This window comes from Tamandua tetradactyla, chromosome 5 (assembly GCF_023851605.1).
Source record: "Tamandua tetradactyla isolate mTamTet1 chromosome 5, mTamTet1.pri, whole genome shotgun sequence".
NCBI lineage: Eukaryota > Metazoa > Chordata > Mammalia > Pilosa > Myrmecophagidae > Tamandua > Tamandua tetradactyla.
Genome location: NC_135331.1, coordinates 113,681,614 through 113,698,339, shown reverse-complemented (window position 1 = coordinate 113,698,339; position 16,726 = coordinate 113,681,614). Strand labels below are relative to the sequence as shown.

At 37.9% G+C, this 16,726-nt stretch overlaps 1 protein-coding gene across 3 annotated transcripts in view; it reads right to left on the bottom strand.

The window, feature by feature from the left end:
- FAM83B (family with sequence similarity 83 member B) overlaps window positions 1–8,352 on the bottom strand; it is a 97,109-nt gene extending 88,757 nt beyond the window's left edge. Inside the window, exon 1 of one of the 3 annotated variants that reach the window (XM_077162118.1) lies at window positions 8,262–8,352. The gene's annotated coding sequence lies outside the window, so the exon portion shown is untranslated. The other 2 variants (XM_077162117.1, XM_077162119.1) reach the window with 2 other exon arrangements.
- Between the last annotated feature and the right edge of the window lie 8,374 nt (window positions 8,353–16,726).

Below are 16,726 nucleotides of genomic sequence, written 5' to 3'. Positions count from 1 at the left end.
TAAAACAGGACTTTCGCTCAGTTCTGCTCTCACTAAGTATTCGTAAAGGAGAAATAGCTGGGGATCTATCTATCATCCATCTATTGATCTATGTATGTATATATGCATGTATGCATTTATCTATCTATCTGAACTATCCCCTCTTGTGTGTGCTTTACCACTCCTTCTCCCCAGTTCCCAATACCCATCCACAAACTCCTGAATACCACATGAAGTAGTGCTCAAGATATTTCAACTTCAATCTCAGAACTCAGTATAATTTATAATGAAGTCATGATATATTTAAAAGAGAACACTACAGCAACAAGGGCTCCATAGAGTAAAATATTGAGTATGTGTCATATGCACTTTTGTTTAATCTTTTGAGCCTATTTAAGGCAATAATAAAAAATCACCCTTGTGACATGTTGACATTTACAGAGGAGCAGATGCTAGAAGAAAAAATAATAAATATGGGCTCCAATATTAACTATTAAAGTGACTTCCCAAATACATTTAACAATAGCAAGGTGCTTCATCTATGAAGAAAGTGAAATTTAGCAAATAAAATATTTTAAGAAAATGTATCTTTCTTAAGCATAATAGGAACAACTATCAAAGGTCAAAAGGTATTTTATATTCAGGGACAGAAAAGCAATTCTAGATTGTTAAAAAGTAGAGGTTTAAAAACAGGAATAATATCGTATAAATTATATAAGAGGGCCCAAATTTGTTTAGTAAAAAATGCCTTAAAATGTATTAGATATTAATAATATATCTAGCCTATTAAGAGCCGTCTATACAATCAAAATATCTAAATTCATTCCAGTGGGTAAAATTATTCATTTTTTCTCAAGATTCACCTTTAAGCAAACTTGTTTAGCAAAATTTAAATAAAGTACTTTTTTTTCAATTTTCCCTCAAAAAAATCCCAATAAAATTTGATTGGAAAACTAGTTCATACTAGTTCAGACCTTCCATTCTTTTCTAAATAGCAGTCTTCACTGACTCCTTTCCCTTTTTCATAGAAAACCTGCATACACATGGACATTAAAAATAAGTGATAAGAAATAAAGTTTTTAAAAGTGTAAAATGCTGCCTGGTTTGAATACATGGATTTCTAGTTTTTGTGGATTACATATGAACAGCATTCTGGGTTCCTTGCTATCTCTTTTCCACTTAATTCCTCTACTAGTGGGCCTAACCTGAGAGATTATAATAACTGAGACAAAGTGGATGTTTAGAAAGCTCTAGTCACAGTTGCCCAAAGCAGATCTGAACCAGAAAATGCACCTGGCAGCTCTACTGCTTCACTTTCATTTGTCTTTCAGGCCTGTGCCAGTTTAACAATGAGGGAGAAGGTGACAGCATGGCCACACTGTAGCCTATCACTCATTACTTTCTGCTCTGCATAATATACCTGTTTGTTCATAATTATAAGGGAATATTAATGTTGCTTTTTCCACTCCTTTGCTGATAAAATTTCAAAGGCAGGACTCTTCTCTCAGTCTTGAAATAGTGCTTTCCCAAAAGAGGTGCGCTGTATTTAGCAATTCCTATAACAATATACATTCCTAAGTGGAAAGCCCTTGGTACTCATCCCCTGGGACTACAATTGATTATGTTATCTAAAGTGATTTATCCACTCTTTGCTTCAGATTTAACCAACTGCTATGCAAATAAAAAAAAAAGTTACTCATACAAAATAAACAGAATTATTTGGGGAAAATGGCATCACTATGTTCTCACATTAAAATCAAAGATGGTAATTAGGTTTTTAACTCAAACAATTAATGATTTTAACTAGTCATTTATTCTACGAGTGTGAGGCATCTCACATGTAGATGTATTGCTTCAGATGATTAAGGTCTCCTGCTCTAAATTTATGGGAATCATTTTCAAAGCCAATGCCTTGGGGAAATTTTACTCTCTTTTCCTCTAAAAGTTTCTTGTAGTAACTCTTCTGCATATAAGTTTTAACCTGCTAAATGGGTATAAATACACTCTATAAACAAAATTTGGAATTTCAAATAGCTTTAAGATCATATATAAATAACAGGATTCTGAACCATGGCTCTGAATTTGCACCAGAGGTGACTCATCTCTCAAAGAACACCTTTAGATATGAGTGTACATGATTGGCTTATAGCACAAATAAGTGTCTGTTCCATAAAGCACTATACATACGTGTGCCAGTTTGAAAGATTACGTGCCTTACAACAGTCATATTTTAATCCTGATCCATCTTGTGGAGGCAGCCATTTCTTTTAATCCCTATTCAGCACTGTAGGTTGGAAAGTTGATTAGATTACTCTAGGAAGAGTGACACGCCCAATTGTGGGTATTAACCTTTGATTAGAGGGAGATTCCAGATGGGTCTTGATTAGTTTACTGGAATCCTTTAGAAGAGAAGAGCAGCAGAGCCACGAGACAGCCATGAGAACCATAAGAGCCCAGGCCCAAAGACCTCTGGAGATGAAGAAGGAAAACACCCTCAAGGGAGCTTCAGGAAACAAGAAGCCTAGAGAGAGAGCTAGCAGATGTCGCCATGTTCACCTTATTCTCCATGTGCCTTTCCAGTTGAGAGAGAAATCCTGAACCTCATCAGCCTTCTTGAAGGTAACCTCTTCTTGGTGTCTTAATTTGGACATTTCAATATACTGGCTTTAATTTGTAGATTTTCACTGCCTTAGAATTGTAAACTTGCAACTTCATAAATTCCCCCTTTTAAAAGCCGTTCTGTTTCTGGTATATTGCATTCTGGCAGCTAATAAACTAGAACAATATGATATATATGGACTGATATTCTTTGCCTGCCGATCACAGATGAAGAAATTGTGGTGTATATTGTGATTTTAAGTTTCTTTAATACCATTTCCTATTTTTTAATTAAAAAAAATAATGTACCTGTGATTTCCCTCTTTTGACCTTTGAACAGCCTGAACTTTTCTACATTAGCATTGATACTCAAAGTATCTTTCCTATGGTAAATCCAGGTTTTAATCCTTCAATTAACAAATATTCCATTTTACCACACAGTGAGGTTGTCAGCTAGGTAATAATTCAGTGTTAATAACATCATTATCCTTCTTTTTGCCATGTCATTTGTACAATTATTTAAATACTTCATTGTAACAAATTTATTTCATAAGGTTTTGGAAAACAGTAAAGCTCATGTGCTGATGCTACTGATATGATGTTTATATCACACATTAAATATAATTGAGGCAAAGAGAAATTATTGCAGATGCCAGATGAGGCAAATCTTTAGGTTTAATCAGATGGCCATTGGGCATGTCTTCAATTGTGAAGGAAAAGAACAAAATTAAAGAAAATGAATAAAATGCTAGAAATGTATTGTTGAATATTGTTGAAAGTGTAACTAGTAATTTAATATATTTTAGCTATCAGGAACTAAATACCCTTTGTAAAATTTACATTCATTATTTAACTTTCATATAATTTGAATTTTATAGATTTTTAGAACAAACAATATACCAACTAGCAATTTAATATATTTTAGCTATCAGGAACTAAATTCCCTTTGTAAAATTTACATTTATTATTTAACTTTCATATAATCTGAATTTTATAGATTTTTTTTAGAACAAACAATATACCAAAAATAGAGAAATTCACCGATAGAAATGACAGGGACAAAAAGGTAAATAAATAAATGCATAGGTTGAGAAACAGACAAATAAATACAGGTAGGTTTGGTAGAAAATAAAAAAGAAGGAAATGGGAAGAGGTGAAAAGAGAAAAGAAAAGAAATAAGAAGAGGGGGAAAAGGGGGAAAGGGAAACAAAAAGAAAGGAAGAAAGGAAGGAAGAGAAGTACAGAGAAGGAAAAAAAAGAAGAGAGGGACAAAAGAGGACTAGGAAGGATGAGAAGCCACAAGAAAGATGAAAAGGGACAGCAGAGATGAGAAAGGAAGGGTTGACTTTAGAGAATGATATAAGAATCATGGGGTTAACTTGTCAGTTCCTCCCTCTAAAAACAACTTAGCTCTATTTCACCAAAAAACTCAGAAGTCATATCTCTTTGAGAAAAATAAAATTCTTTTAAAATATCAGGAAACAGCTAATGAATTAGTCAGATTAAACTAAAGAATGAAAACCATCGATGCTGTCTAGGTAGACGTATAAGAGCCCAGACAAGCATTCTAAGTTAAATGATTCTATTACAGACATTGGAGTGAAAGATGCCACTCATTAGTGGTTTGAAAACTGCCTTTTCTTCCCCAATGAGTAATAAAACCGGAGAAGCAACCTGACATTAAATAGAGAACTAAAATCATTTGAAAGGAAAATGTGATGCTAGATGAAGAAATAATGAGCTTTCTAGAGATAACTTGTAGAGACTTCAATTAGCACTATTTTATAGTATAGAAGTGATCAGAGAGATCAGAGAGATTTCAGAACAGAACAGGACACACTAGTGATCACATAGTCCGAGCTTTTTGTACTGACAGTGAAAAGCCTCACCCACATCTGCTAATATTCAGTTTAATAAATGATTAGTGAATATACGTAAGAACTGTGGAAACCTTCAGAGAATATGAAGGGAAATACTAAGTTAATGGGCTTGATCCATTCATTTCTCAGTGTTTATAATGTATATTAGATTCCTAAACTATAAGCAATATCTTCTATCTTTGTATCTGCAGAATGGAGCACATGCCTAGCACATACGCACTGAATGAATTAACAGTGTAAAAGAGCACAAAGTTATATAACTTTTAGATATAACTATATAACTTTTGCATAAATGTTTTTTAAAAATTGGCCCCCTTTATTTTAACTGTAACATGGAGATTACACCAGATCCTATGCTAGTGTACGAGAGAATGACCATTACTAATTTACCTTCCCCAGGGATAGGTGAAGTCTGCAAATTACTCAACACCTAGCTCAACAGATAAATGTCATATGCCTTTAGGGACATCTGGCCCTACTCCTGAAGACAGTGAAAAAAATTAAACAAAATACAAATTGAGTAGTAATTAGATGTCCCCAGAGGAAAAGTTTCCTGATACCATTCATGATCATGAAGTTCAAGCACTTCCCAAAACAGATATGCCCAAATGATGAATATCCCTGATTTATTGGATCATCTCTCCAACCCAGGACTTCTTTCTCACATCATCACCATTGCTGAGAACATCCTTATACTCCCACTTCTACTTCCTGTGTATAGCAGTCCTCAGACTATTTTAACACAACCTTCCTCTCCAATCACAAAGCCAACATGCCCCACTCCACTTCACCTCCGCACATATCCTTTGCACCACAGCTCAACATTTCCTAGGCTCCTATCTCAACTGCCCACTGCACCAGATCTGCCAGTGACTGGCAGTGCTATACCCCACAGAGGCCTGCTCTAGGTTTTCTTAGGACAGTGCCCATGCCAAGGAAGGCTTCAGCAGGAAAGCCCCATTCCTGGAATCTCAACCTGAAGCCCAAGCACATTCTCTCAGAGAAATGTTGCTGGCTTTGATCCTCGATGGCACATATTTGCTATTTGTCATTTAGGTGCTACGACAAGTTAACCCAAGGTTTTCTTATAGTTTGCCTGTGAAAATAACCATCATTTAAAACTCTGTTTTCACAGAGCAAAAAAAAATGTATTCTGACTTACAAACGATAAATTCACCAAAAAAAGTTGTAAAATGCATCCCAACATCCAGATGAGAAATTATTAAACGAACAAATATACATTTTAAACTTAACAGTAACATTTTAATAGACTCGGTGAGCAGTGAAACATCCCTGTGACACATTTTATGTCACAAAAGGACAGACCTGAGACTTTCCTAACCAGCTAAACAAGGACAATTTGTAGTTTTACAAGTAATGAGTTACATTAAGATAAGTGGGGCCCTTTCAAAAGGTTTCCTCCAATCAGAATTATGTTTTAGAAGAGGACTGATTTACTGGGATCATACTTTCACCACAGGGGCTGCATACTTCTAGGCAAACAATGCTACATCTTGGGAACACACTATTGAATAATGTTGAACGGGAAAAAGGTAAGTGAATTGCCGCAGAGAAAGTCAAGTCATGGATAAGAAAATAACAAATGAACATGCACTATCAATTCTAAGAGGATGTGGTAGCAGGAGGGGATATAATGGAAGGAATAATAAAATTAAGCCATCCCAAAAGAGGGTAATGAGTTACAGTTAAGGTAATGAATCAAGAGAGTAATCACAAAGGACATCACTGAGTCAGCACCAGAGGTGTGGTTTGTCTCCATCTATGCAATACCTTTCAGCAACTGTTCAATGGGTGATGCTTCCCACAATAAATTCTCAGCATCTGCTGTCTCAAAGCCTGTCAGCTTTAAAGGAGGGATCCACCCAGTGCCTCAAGCAGGCTCTACAGGGTGCAGCCTGCACCTATAATAGCTGAATGTACCACATGTGCAGCAAGCCCAAAAGCAAGGGGCTGGAATGTGGAATTGGAAGGTGCAGGACTTCTCTCTGAGACCTGCAGGAAGTCTGGAAGAAAACAAACAAAAGAAGGACCCCTCCTTTCATCTTCTTTCACACCACCCTGACTCTTTAGTTATTTTGAAACACCAAAAGGGCCAACTTTCTCTTTTATGTCCCTTTCATCACCGTCCTCTTTCCTACTGTTTATCAGAACTGATTCAGAGTCTCAGCCTGAATTTTCCTGGGGCGCTTCAACTTGTTGGAGATGGGAAAGGGAAGGCAGGGAGGTACCTGCCAGTAATTTGGCAAGATGGCTATCAAGTCCAGGTTTGGAATCGAGCTTTTCAGCATTATAATCCAGCTTCCTGTGCCTGCCACTCGCATGCTTTTTCTTTATTAGAAAACCTGTGGTTTTACAGAACAATCATGCATAAAATACAGGACTCCCATACACCACCCTATTATTAACACCTTGCATTGGTGTGGACCATGTGTTACAATTGATGAAAGCATATTTTTATAATTATTCTATTAACTATAGTCCATGTTTCAACTTAAGGTTCGTTGTTTGTGTAGTGCAGTTCTACTGATTTAAAAAAAAATCGTTATTGTTACCATATATAAAGCCTAGCATTTCCCCTTTTAAACACATTCATATATATATATATATCAATATATATTTATATATATATACATATATCAATGTTGTAACTGCTTACCTTTTTCTCAGTAACTAGTTCTCTTGGTTCTCATTCCCTATAACCTCTCAACTTCTTGTAAAGACTCAAGACTTTCCTGGGTTCCCACACCCTTGCAGGTGCTTCCCTGTAAAGTACCATTGTCTCTTTACATACCCAAGATTCCAGCAACTAATACAGGTACAGGCTCTGTCCCCTCACCTACTTCATACAGGTAATAATACCACAAACACGGCACACAGAACATGCCCACGGGCTCAAAGCACCTTTCCAGGAGCAATCTGCTCTAGTCCCAATCTCTTCTTAAAGTCACCACAACCTAGAATGTATTCTTTAGAATGTATCAGGATCACCTAATGAGAACTCTCACTTCAGCTCAGGCCGACCCAACAATCGAAAATCATGTCTCAAGTAATCTGAGCTGAGAAATGGAATCGGATACCAGAAAAGAAATTTGGTGGGAAAACCGTCTGCCTCCCTTTGCAGTTCTGCTCTGCACTCGAGACAAACAGAACCACCCACGCCCCTCCGCAGCCTAAAAGCCGCCACCTTTTCCTCGAATGTGGCCTCCTACGCTCTCCCCTAAGGAAGAAAAGAAGCAACCCTCCACTTCCCCCACTTACTTCCTCCCAGAAGGCTCTTCCCAGACCCTCTCACCCACCTCCTCTCCCGGGGTCCTCGGCGGACTGCTGGAAGAACGAGGAAAACAAACCTAACTTCCCTAGTGGGAGGCGCCTGTCCCCTGGGACGCCAGACCCACGCCGCCAAACTCTCAACTTTCCAAACTCCCATCTCACTTTTCCCTACAAGATAGTGAAAGAAAAGTAGAAAGGACGGAAGAACTAGAACTCTGTCCCCTGGTAAATTTCCGATCCCGCGTGCGTTCCCGGGGCGAGGTCCCCTTCCTTCCACTGCCCGGCCAGCTGAAGGTGGGTGCAGCCCAGGGCTCTGTAGCACCCCCACCCCCACCCCCTCCACAACCGCGTCCGCCCGTCTCCCGACCGCCGAGGCCGGGGAGGGGAGCCCGGAACCCCACTTACGGTCCGCAGCCCCCCCAGTAGCACGCAGCCGCGCCCCGCACACCGCGCCCGCCGCCGAGGGTTCGCCTCCCAGGAAGCGGCGCGAGTGAAGGAGGGAGGGGGAGTTACCTGCCGAGCGTCAGGTCCGCGGAGGGAAGCTCACTCCTCCCGGACCGCGCCTCTCGCCGACTGGCTGAGTGCGGGCGGGTGTTGGGACGAGTTGCAACAAGTTCGAAGTCGTCACATTAAACCCCGCTCAGCCAGAAAGCGCTTCGGAATCTGTCTGATCTCACCAAAAAAAGAAGAAAAAAACAAAAAACACAGCCCTCTTCCAGCAAAGTATTATAACGCCTTTCTTTCCTGTCTACCCTGGGGGCTACGAGGCAATTACAAGTCCCTCTTATCCTCTGGGGCTAGCAGGGAGGACAGCAGCGCTCACCTGGTCCCATTTCTGGTCCTCCCTGGGCTCCGGAATGCACAGACCAGAGGTCAAGAGGGCCGCGTGGAAAGAGCAAGGGTTGTCTACCAGCCTTGAGAGAATGGGGCGTTTTCAATCCACAGTAGCTAATTCCAAGAAACAGCCAACTATGCAGATCCCTAATTGCTAGTGTATTTCCAATAAGGCTTGGAAAATACCAGGAAATGGAAAGGTCCAGGGAAAAGGGCTTGTGCATTTACATTTTTATGTAAAAGAATTTCAAAAAATATCATCAGATACGGTACCAACGCTTCACTCTCCTGATAACTGACTTGGGATGAAGAACTAAAAGAGGATATATGCATGAAAAGCAGTTCATTTGAGGTGGGATACTGCGGCGCAATATTGTGAAAGTAGAGATTCTAATTTGGTATTAACGTAAGATAATTATTAAAATCGATAAAATTCGATTTTTATTTCCTTGCTGTACTCAGTAAATCTGTTGTGAGTGTTTATAATACCTTTTATAATCATCCAGTCTTCAAGACTAAGCCATTTGCAGCAAATATTTAAAATACTGCTTAGTACTGGAAGAATGAAACAGTGTAATCAACATATTTCAAGCTTTAGGTATGATATGTAAAATATCACAAAATGGAATAGAATTGATCCTTAAAAAATGACTTTATGGCAATTTGCTCTGAATAAAACACTTAGAGAAATGCTAGATTTATGGGATTTGAGTTGCCCCTGGACTGGATAAAGCAGACTTGACAGAAGAATGAAAGTGATACAGTCCTAGATATTGACACATCAAAGCAAAAGCCAAAGGCAGGAAAGTAAAAGTAAGTTCCGGGAAAGTATAAACCAAGTGCCCTGGGCCCTGGGCATGGTTGCCGTGGAAGCTAAATTTAGAAATTAAGTTTGGAGCATTTTGCTTAACTTCAGAATGATGGAAATAATATTTACTATCAAGGATTGTTCAGAGAATTATGAATTAGAAATTGTATATTTAAAGCCCTCATCATCTTATTGCCTGATATGCAGTAAGCTCTTAATGAGTGGTGGTTATTATCAGGTCAGATTGTGAAGATCTGATGGCAAGCTGAAGAATATGGATTGATTGTTACTGGGGGACATGATAACTAATCTAACAATTGGTGCCCTTTCGTCTGAATTCTAGTGTCAGGAAGAGCAATTAGACCCAGCTGTGGCATGAAAAGGTGACAAAGATGGGAGTAGTAAAGATGGAAAGGAAGAGACCAATGTGAGAACGAATGAGATTGAAAATCAATGGGATTGTGATCTAATTTGATTTGATGTTAAAAAGAAAGAAGTAAAAAATAACTGGGTTTTCAAGCTATACAAACTGTCAGTGGAGGGGAGGAATGAAATACAATGGCCATGTGTGGGGAAAAGTGGTTATTGGCACGAGCAGGGTCAAGTGGAAGATAACAGCATCCCTGGATAAAAAGACATTTGGAAAAAAGACAGTGGAAAGGATAGTGAATAAGGAGCAGAGGTGCAGAGGGGATAGAAAGGGAGACATGAGACCTCAGTCTGTGGAAAACATGGAAATATGAAAAACATGCCTAATGACTCCAAAAATGATATTTGCTTTTGTTTTTGTTTTTAACAAATAGATGATATTGAAGAGAGGAACTAACCCTAGAAATTTGTAATTAATAGTCAAACTAACATGAAGAATGAGAAGAATCCACTCATGGATTAAGAGACTCTCCAAAGAATATCTGTTGATAAAATGAGTCACAATTCATTGCCTCTTTACCTCATCTACAAAAAATAGCCTGAAGCCCAAGTACAAATTAGTGGAAATATGAAATTGCATTCAACTAGATGTTTATTTAACTCCCACATTAAGTTTCGTTAGAGGAGGGTATTCAAAAGCAGTGATCCGGGATTATATTACCACCTTAGAAGTACGTAAAATTCAATTGAGAAGACAAAATATTTATATGTGAAATATAATAGTACAGAAAGTTTTATATATATGTGTGTGTGTGTATACACAACTAAAGTTCATTGAGAAAAAATAAATCATATTCTCGGTGATCTTTGTTTTGCTTTTAACAAAATTGTGTTTCTTCAAAAATCACTAGAAGTGTGATAAATAGCTATTCCAATTAATTATCAGGTTTCAGTCATTATTTGTCGACAAAAGAAATGCTAAGCTTCTCGTTCCTTCAAGAACTTTAGAATATAAATATTTTAACATACATCAGAGTAATGTCCTCCTGTCAGATAAAGCCATTAATCCAGAAAGAATATCTTGTCTAACAATAAAAAACTAATTGTGCTTGAAGTATTTTTCAGCACTAAAAAGGAACAAAGCCCTGATATATGTGACAACATGGATGGAACTTGCAGACATTATGCTGAGTGAAATAAACCAGACACAAAAGGACAAATGTTGTGTGATCCCATGAGATGAAATAATGAGAATAAGCAAACTTATAGAGTTAGAATCTAGAATATAGGTTACCAGGGATGGGTTGGGGCTAGGGTATGGGGATTTAATGCTTAATTTGTCCAGAATTTCTATTTAAGTTGATTGTAATTTGGGAAATGGATGGTAGTGATGCTAGTACAATATTGTGAGTGTCGTTAACAATACTGAACTATATTTGTGAATGTGGTTAAAAAGGAAATTTTTATATGTTACTAGAATAAAAATTAAAGGATAACATAGGATTGGGGGTGCAAGGTAGTTCAGTAGCAGAATTCTAACCTGCCATGTGGAAGACCCGGATTCAATTCCTGGCCCATGCACTTCCAAAAACAAACAAACAAGCAGACAAAGAAAGAACAAACAAACAAACAATGAAAATTCAACAAATGGTGCTGCAATAACAGATTGCACATGGAAAAAGAATGAAATATGACCCCTGCTGTGCTATTTGAAAGGATTATGCAGCCTAGAAAAGCCATATTTTAATCGTGATCCATCTTGTGGACGCAGCCATTTCTTTTAATACTTATTCAGTACTGTAGGTTGGAAACTTGATTCGATTACTCCAGAGAGAGCGACACACCCAATTGTGGGTACTAACCTTTGCTTAGAGGGAGATGAGACACCACTCATTTCAGGTGTGTCTTGATTATGGAATCTCTAAAAGAGGGAGCATTTTGGAGAAAGTGATAGAGCCAGGAGAAGCAAATTCCTATCAGTATTGGCAAAACCCACTGATGGATGAATCACCACATTAGTTTAATAGACTTACAACATTGCATATAAGATTGCTGTGAAAATTATTGAAATGAACTTAAAAATCATTTCAAATATTTGCCACATTTAAAAAATATTACATAAGACTAAAGAAAAAAAATGTTAACTCAGTACAAGATTTACATTTTGACTGATACATTTCCTAATATAACTTATATGGATAGTTTAATTGAACACCATAAGTACATGGAACCTTGAATAGAGCCTGAGATTTTGTAAGTTTGTCCAGGGTGATGCTCCAATAAATCCCAGAGAGATTTGAACAGCGAATAAAAAAGTATTTGCAAAGTCCCCTTGGGAGAATGGTGAGAAAGGGGGACAATTCAATCTTCCCCATTTGGAGAATCCCTGATATTTTCACAAGCAGTGGGGACAACCAAATCAATAGGCCAAGACCTCAATCTTGCGATTTGTTCATATGAAACTTATCCTTGCAAAGGATAGACTAGGTCTTCTTAAGACTGGGTTTAAGAGTCACCCCTGGAGAACCTCTTTTGTTGTTCAGATGTGGCCTATCTCTTTGTCAGCCAACATGGCAAGCAAACTCACCACCCTCCCCCTTCTCTACGTGGGACATGACTCCCAAGGGTGTAAACCTCCCTGGCAGTGTGGGACAGAGATCCTGGAATGAGCTGGGACTCACCATCGAGGGCCTTCTCGAGCGAAGGGGAGGAAAGAAATTGGACAAAATAAAGTCAGTGGCTGAGAGACTTCAAACAGAGCCAAGAGGTTATCCTAGAGGTTATTCTTATGCATTATATAGATATCCCCTTTTTAGTTTAAGGCATATTGGAGAGGCTAGAGGGAAGTGCCTGAAACTGTAGAGTTGTGTTCCAGTAGCCATGTTTCTTGAAGATAAGTGTATAGTGATATAACTTTTGCAGTGTAACTATGTGATTGTGAAAACCTTGTGTCTGATGCTCCTTTTGTCTATGATATTGACAGATGACTAAAAAATATGGATTAAAAATAAATAAATAATAGGGGGAACAAATGTTAAAATAAATTGAGTAGACTGAAATACTAGTGAACAATGAAAGGGATTGGTAAGGGGTATAGAAAAAAATTAGGGGAAACAAAGGTTAAAATCTATTGAGTAGATGGAAATACTAATAGTCAATGAGAGGGAGGGGTAAGGGGAATGGTAAGTGTGGTTTTTTTCTTTTTTCTTTGTATTTCTTTTTCTGGAGTGATACAAATGTTCTAAAAAATTATCATAGTGATGAATATACTACTATGTGATGATATTGTGAGCCATTGATTGTACACCATACACGGAATGTTTGTATGTTAAGAATATTCATGTTTGTATGTTGTTTTGGTTTGATAATACAAAATAAATTAAATTAAAAAAAAGTATTTCATAAGCGTGACTAAGTCAACCAGTATTTATTGAGCATTCGCTATAGGAGAGGCATCATGCCAGACATTGATTAGGTCAGTAAGATTAATAAAGTATAATAGATAACTAACTGGGCATCCTCCATGTTTAACGGAATCCTTGACTTGCACATGTGTGTATAGAGATAGAACATCTTAATACCATTTAAAATCCAAAAAGATAGTATGAGCATTTGTGGAAAGAGACATGAAAGCAAATGTAATTAAGAAGCATTAGGTAGACGTGTAGTTTAACAACTTTTTTCCCCTCACTAAGTTACTTCACATAGATAAGAAAACACATTATTGAACCTTGAACTTTGTACTTCCTCCATTCATCCAAATTATGGTGCTGAATGGATTTTTTTTTAATCTGCAAGTATCTGTAAAAGGTCAGGTAATTGTAACAAATCATTTTAGGGGATGAGGTAAAGAGAAATAAAAGAACTAATTAAAACAGCAGAAAATCATGGTCCTTTATTTTTAAATAGCTAAACTCATTAGATCATGTGCACCTGTGGTGCTTTTCCTCCTCTCGTTTTCTTGGAAACATCACATACATGAAAGTATCACGTTGCTTACGTTCTTCATAGTACACATAAATACCTTTTAAAACCTTGCCAGTATTTACTGGTAAAATACATAATCATGCAATTTGGTGTTAGGGACAGGACATAAGTTAGTGTGACGTGGATGGAAGATATTTGGATTGGATTTCTCAGAGGGAACTGAAGTCTACGCTATAACTTTTTGTGATTAAAAAAAGATAGCTAAAGCATCCCAGTTAACTCTTATCTCCAGCTTCCATTTTTCTGGAAGGCTTAATTTGGGCATGTCACACAATTCTGTATCACTGTCCCAAACATACTGTGTTTATTTTACCTCATATCTTTCCCCACCTCTGCTCAATGGATCTCCAGCCTGTCTAGTTCCTCAAAACCTGACGCTGTTCAGACCTGCCTCAATTCCCACATTGTATTATTCCAGCTTTGACTAGTGTGCACGTTACCTTAAAATGCACAGGACTTATTCATTTAACAACAGTTTTCTGCCAACAATATGTAGCCTTATGCATGCCTTCTGTTGTTTATCTGGACTGTTATTGAATTCTTCTGGTGTAATTTAAATTTACCAGTGTCTTGTCTTTCAATCTGATCAGTGGTCCTCAGTGGAAGCACAACCCATTGGATTATTTGGAAAACGTTACAGTAATTAAGGCTCTACTACCTTTTGGTGGGCAGAAGCCTGGAATGACATATGTCCTATCCCATATTTTGGTGATATTTTCAACAGCCCTGCCAGACATAATAAAGATGGAAAATCCATTTATAATTATTGGTGTCTAAAGTTCTCTCAGTTTTACATACTCTCAGTTTACAAACATAAGATACTTTTGCAGAGTTTTAATATGCATTGAATTACAGGAATCTAATCACAATATATTTTTGCTTGGTTTAGACATTTGCTAATAATTACTCACCATTTTGTAAATGAAAGCTCTAACAAAACTACTGTGGATTTACCAACAAATTCACTGGTTTCCATCTGCACACCACAAAGGCAAGCATCTGACAATTTTTTCATGCTTCTAGTAGAGTTGCATATGAATATCTATATACTGAAACATAGTATTTTTTATAAATTGCTTTTATTTATATAATAATTACGATGACATTCTTTTTTTTTTTTTTAAGACAGTGGAGGGTGATTATGGATTACTAAATAGGAAAATGCCTTGAATAGGTCTTTGGCAAAATATGACATTATTTCTAAAGTTATGTGTGTAGGTTATGTTATTTTTAAATTTTGCTCTACTAAAATAAGGGGATGTTTCCAAAAAAAATTGTTAAAAATACAAAGAGGGACAGGCCACAGTGGCTCAGCAGGCAGAGTTCTCACCTGCCATGATGGAGACCCAGGTTCATTTACCAGTGCCTGCCCACTAGAAAAAAAAAAAAAAAATGGGGGCTGTCGAATCTGACAGAGTTGAGATCACAATCAGATTGAATGTTTTCAAAGGAAATGAAAAGAAAATGAAGTGGAAAACTAAACTTTATTGAGTACTTCCTTTGTGCTGACACAGTGACTTGGATCTTTAAATATATTGAACACACTGAACGAGTAGTCCAGAACTGACAGCAACCAGTAAGTGATGAAACAAGAAATACTTCAGTGCTTAAAACATTTAATTAAGGACAAACAAAAAGTCTTTAATGTGGCCTATTCTAGCATAGATTGGCCTGTCTATTTCTCTACTTCTTTACTACTTCATCCGGCATATCTCCCATTTCCCTCATCCTGCACGCTTGTCCATGCTTTCTGAGCTCCAACTGCATTAACTCCATGAATTTCAGTTTCTCTTTCACCAGGCTCTCTTTTTCCTCAGGGCCTTTGTTTATGCTATTCCCTCTGCCTGTAAATCTTATCTTCAGCCTATTTCCCTTCCAAATACTAAAATCCCTAAATCCCTAAAATCCCAAATCCCTAAAATCTAGGGAACTCTAGGTATTATATATTTAAAAACATAAGAGGACTCTGAAAGTTAAAGAGAAGTCAAATCAGCTAAGGAACTCAGGTATTGAGGAACAGCATGGTATTTGGTTCTCTGAGTTTTCTTTTTGCCTCATATATTCTGGCCTGGGAGCTGAAAAGTCTAACAGCCTAGGAATGTCAAAAAAAGCAAAGATATGAAAAGGCCTGAGAAATGATTACTTTCTCTTGCAAGAAATAACTGGACCAGCTGAACACCATGGGTTAAAAAAAAAACAAAAAAAACAAAACAAAAACCTATAGCCAGTACAGCCCAATTGGGGAGTACAGACTTCCTCCTTCATACAGTTGTAATAAGGCACCTGTCTCCAACCACATTACCATCAGGTAGGTGTCAAAGAAGACTGAATATGGAGCTTTTGGTAATAAGCATCTCCCACATTTGCGTGGAGGCCAGAGAAGATACTAGACTTTCATTCCAACCCAGCAGTAGTGCTCTACCTCCCCAGAGAAGTGATGCCAGAGAGGGTTGAGTAGGGAGTCAGGACTTTCATCCATTCTGGGCCATAATGAGACCCTGTCCCATGGTGTCAGTGAAGAATACACAGGGAGCCAGGGCCCAGTAGTAACAAGGCACCACTCCCCTTCTCTGACAGGGAAGGACAAATGGGAAACCAAAGTTTCCACAACCATCCAGCAGCTTTGAGACCTCCTCCTTTTACAACATTAATGGAGGCAGCATGGAGGGCAGTGAAGAGGCAACCCTCTCCTTCCCATCCATGGGGGTATTAACAGAGGCCTGATGGGAAGCCTGGCTTTCCACTCCCAACCAGCAGCAATGAAGTGCCTCTTTCCCACTGGAGTACCTACCAATGATGACCAGTGTAAAACCTAGATTTTCACCCCCTAGAGTGGCATGGAAGTATCTCCTTCCACTTATCAGTGTGATGTCAAAGGAGGCCTGCAAAACCAGAAGATCTAGATAAGATTCAATACTCATAAAACAATACCTAAAATATAAATGATTCAAAGAAAAAAACCACCCATCATACAAGAAAC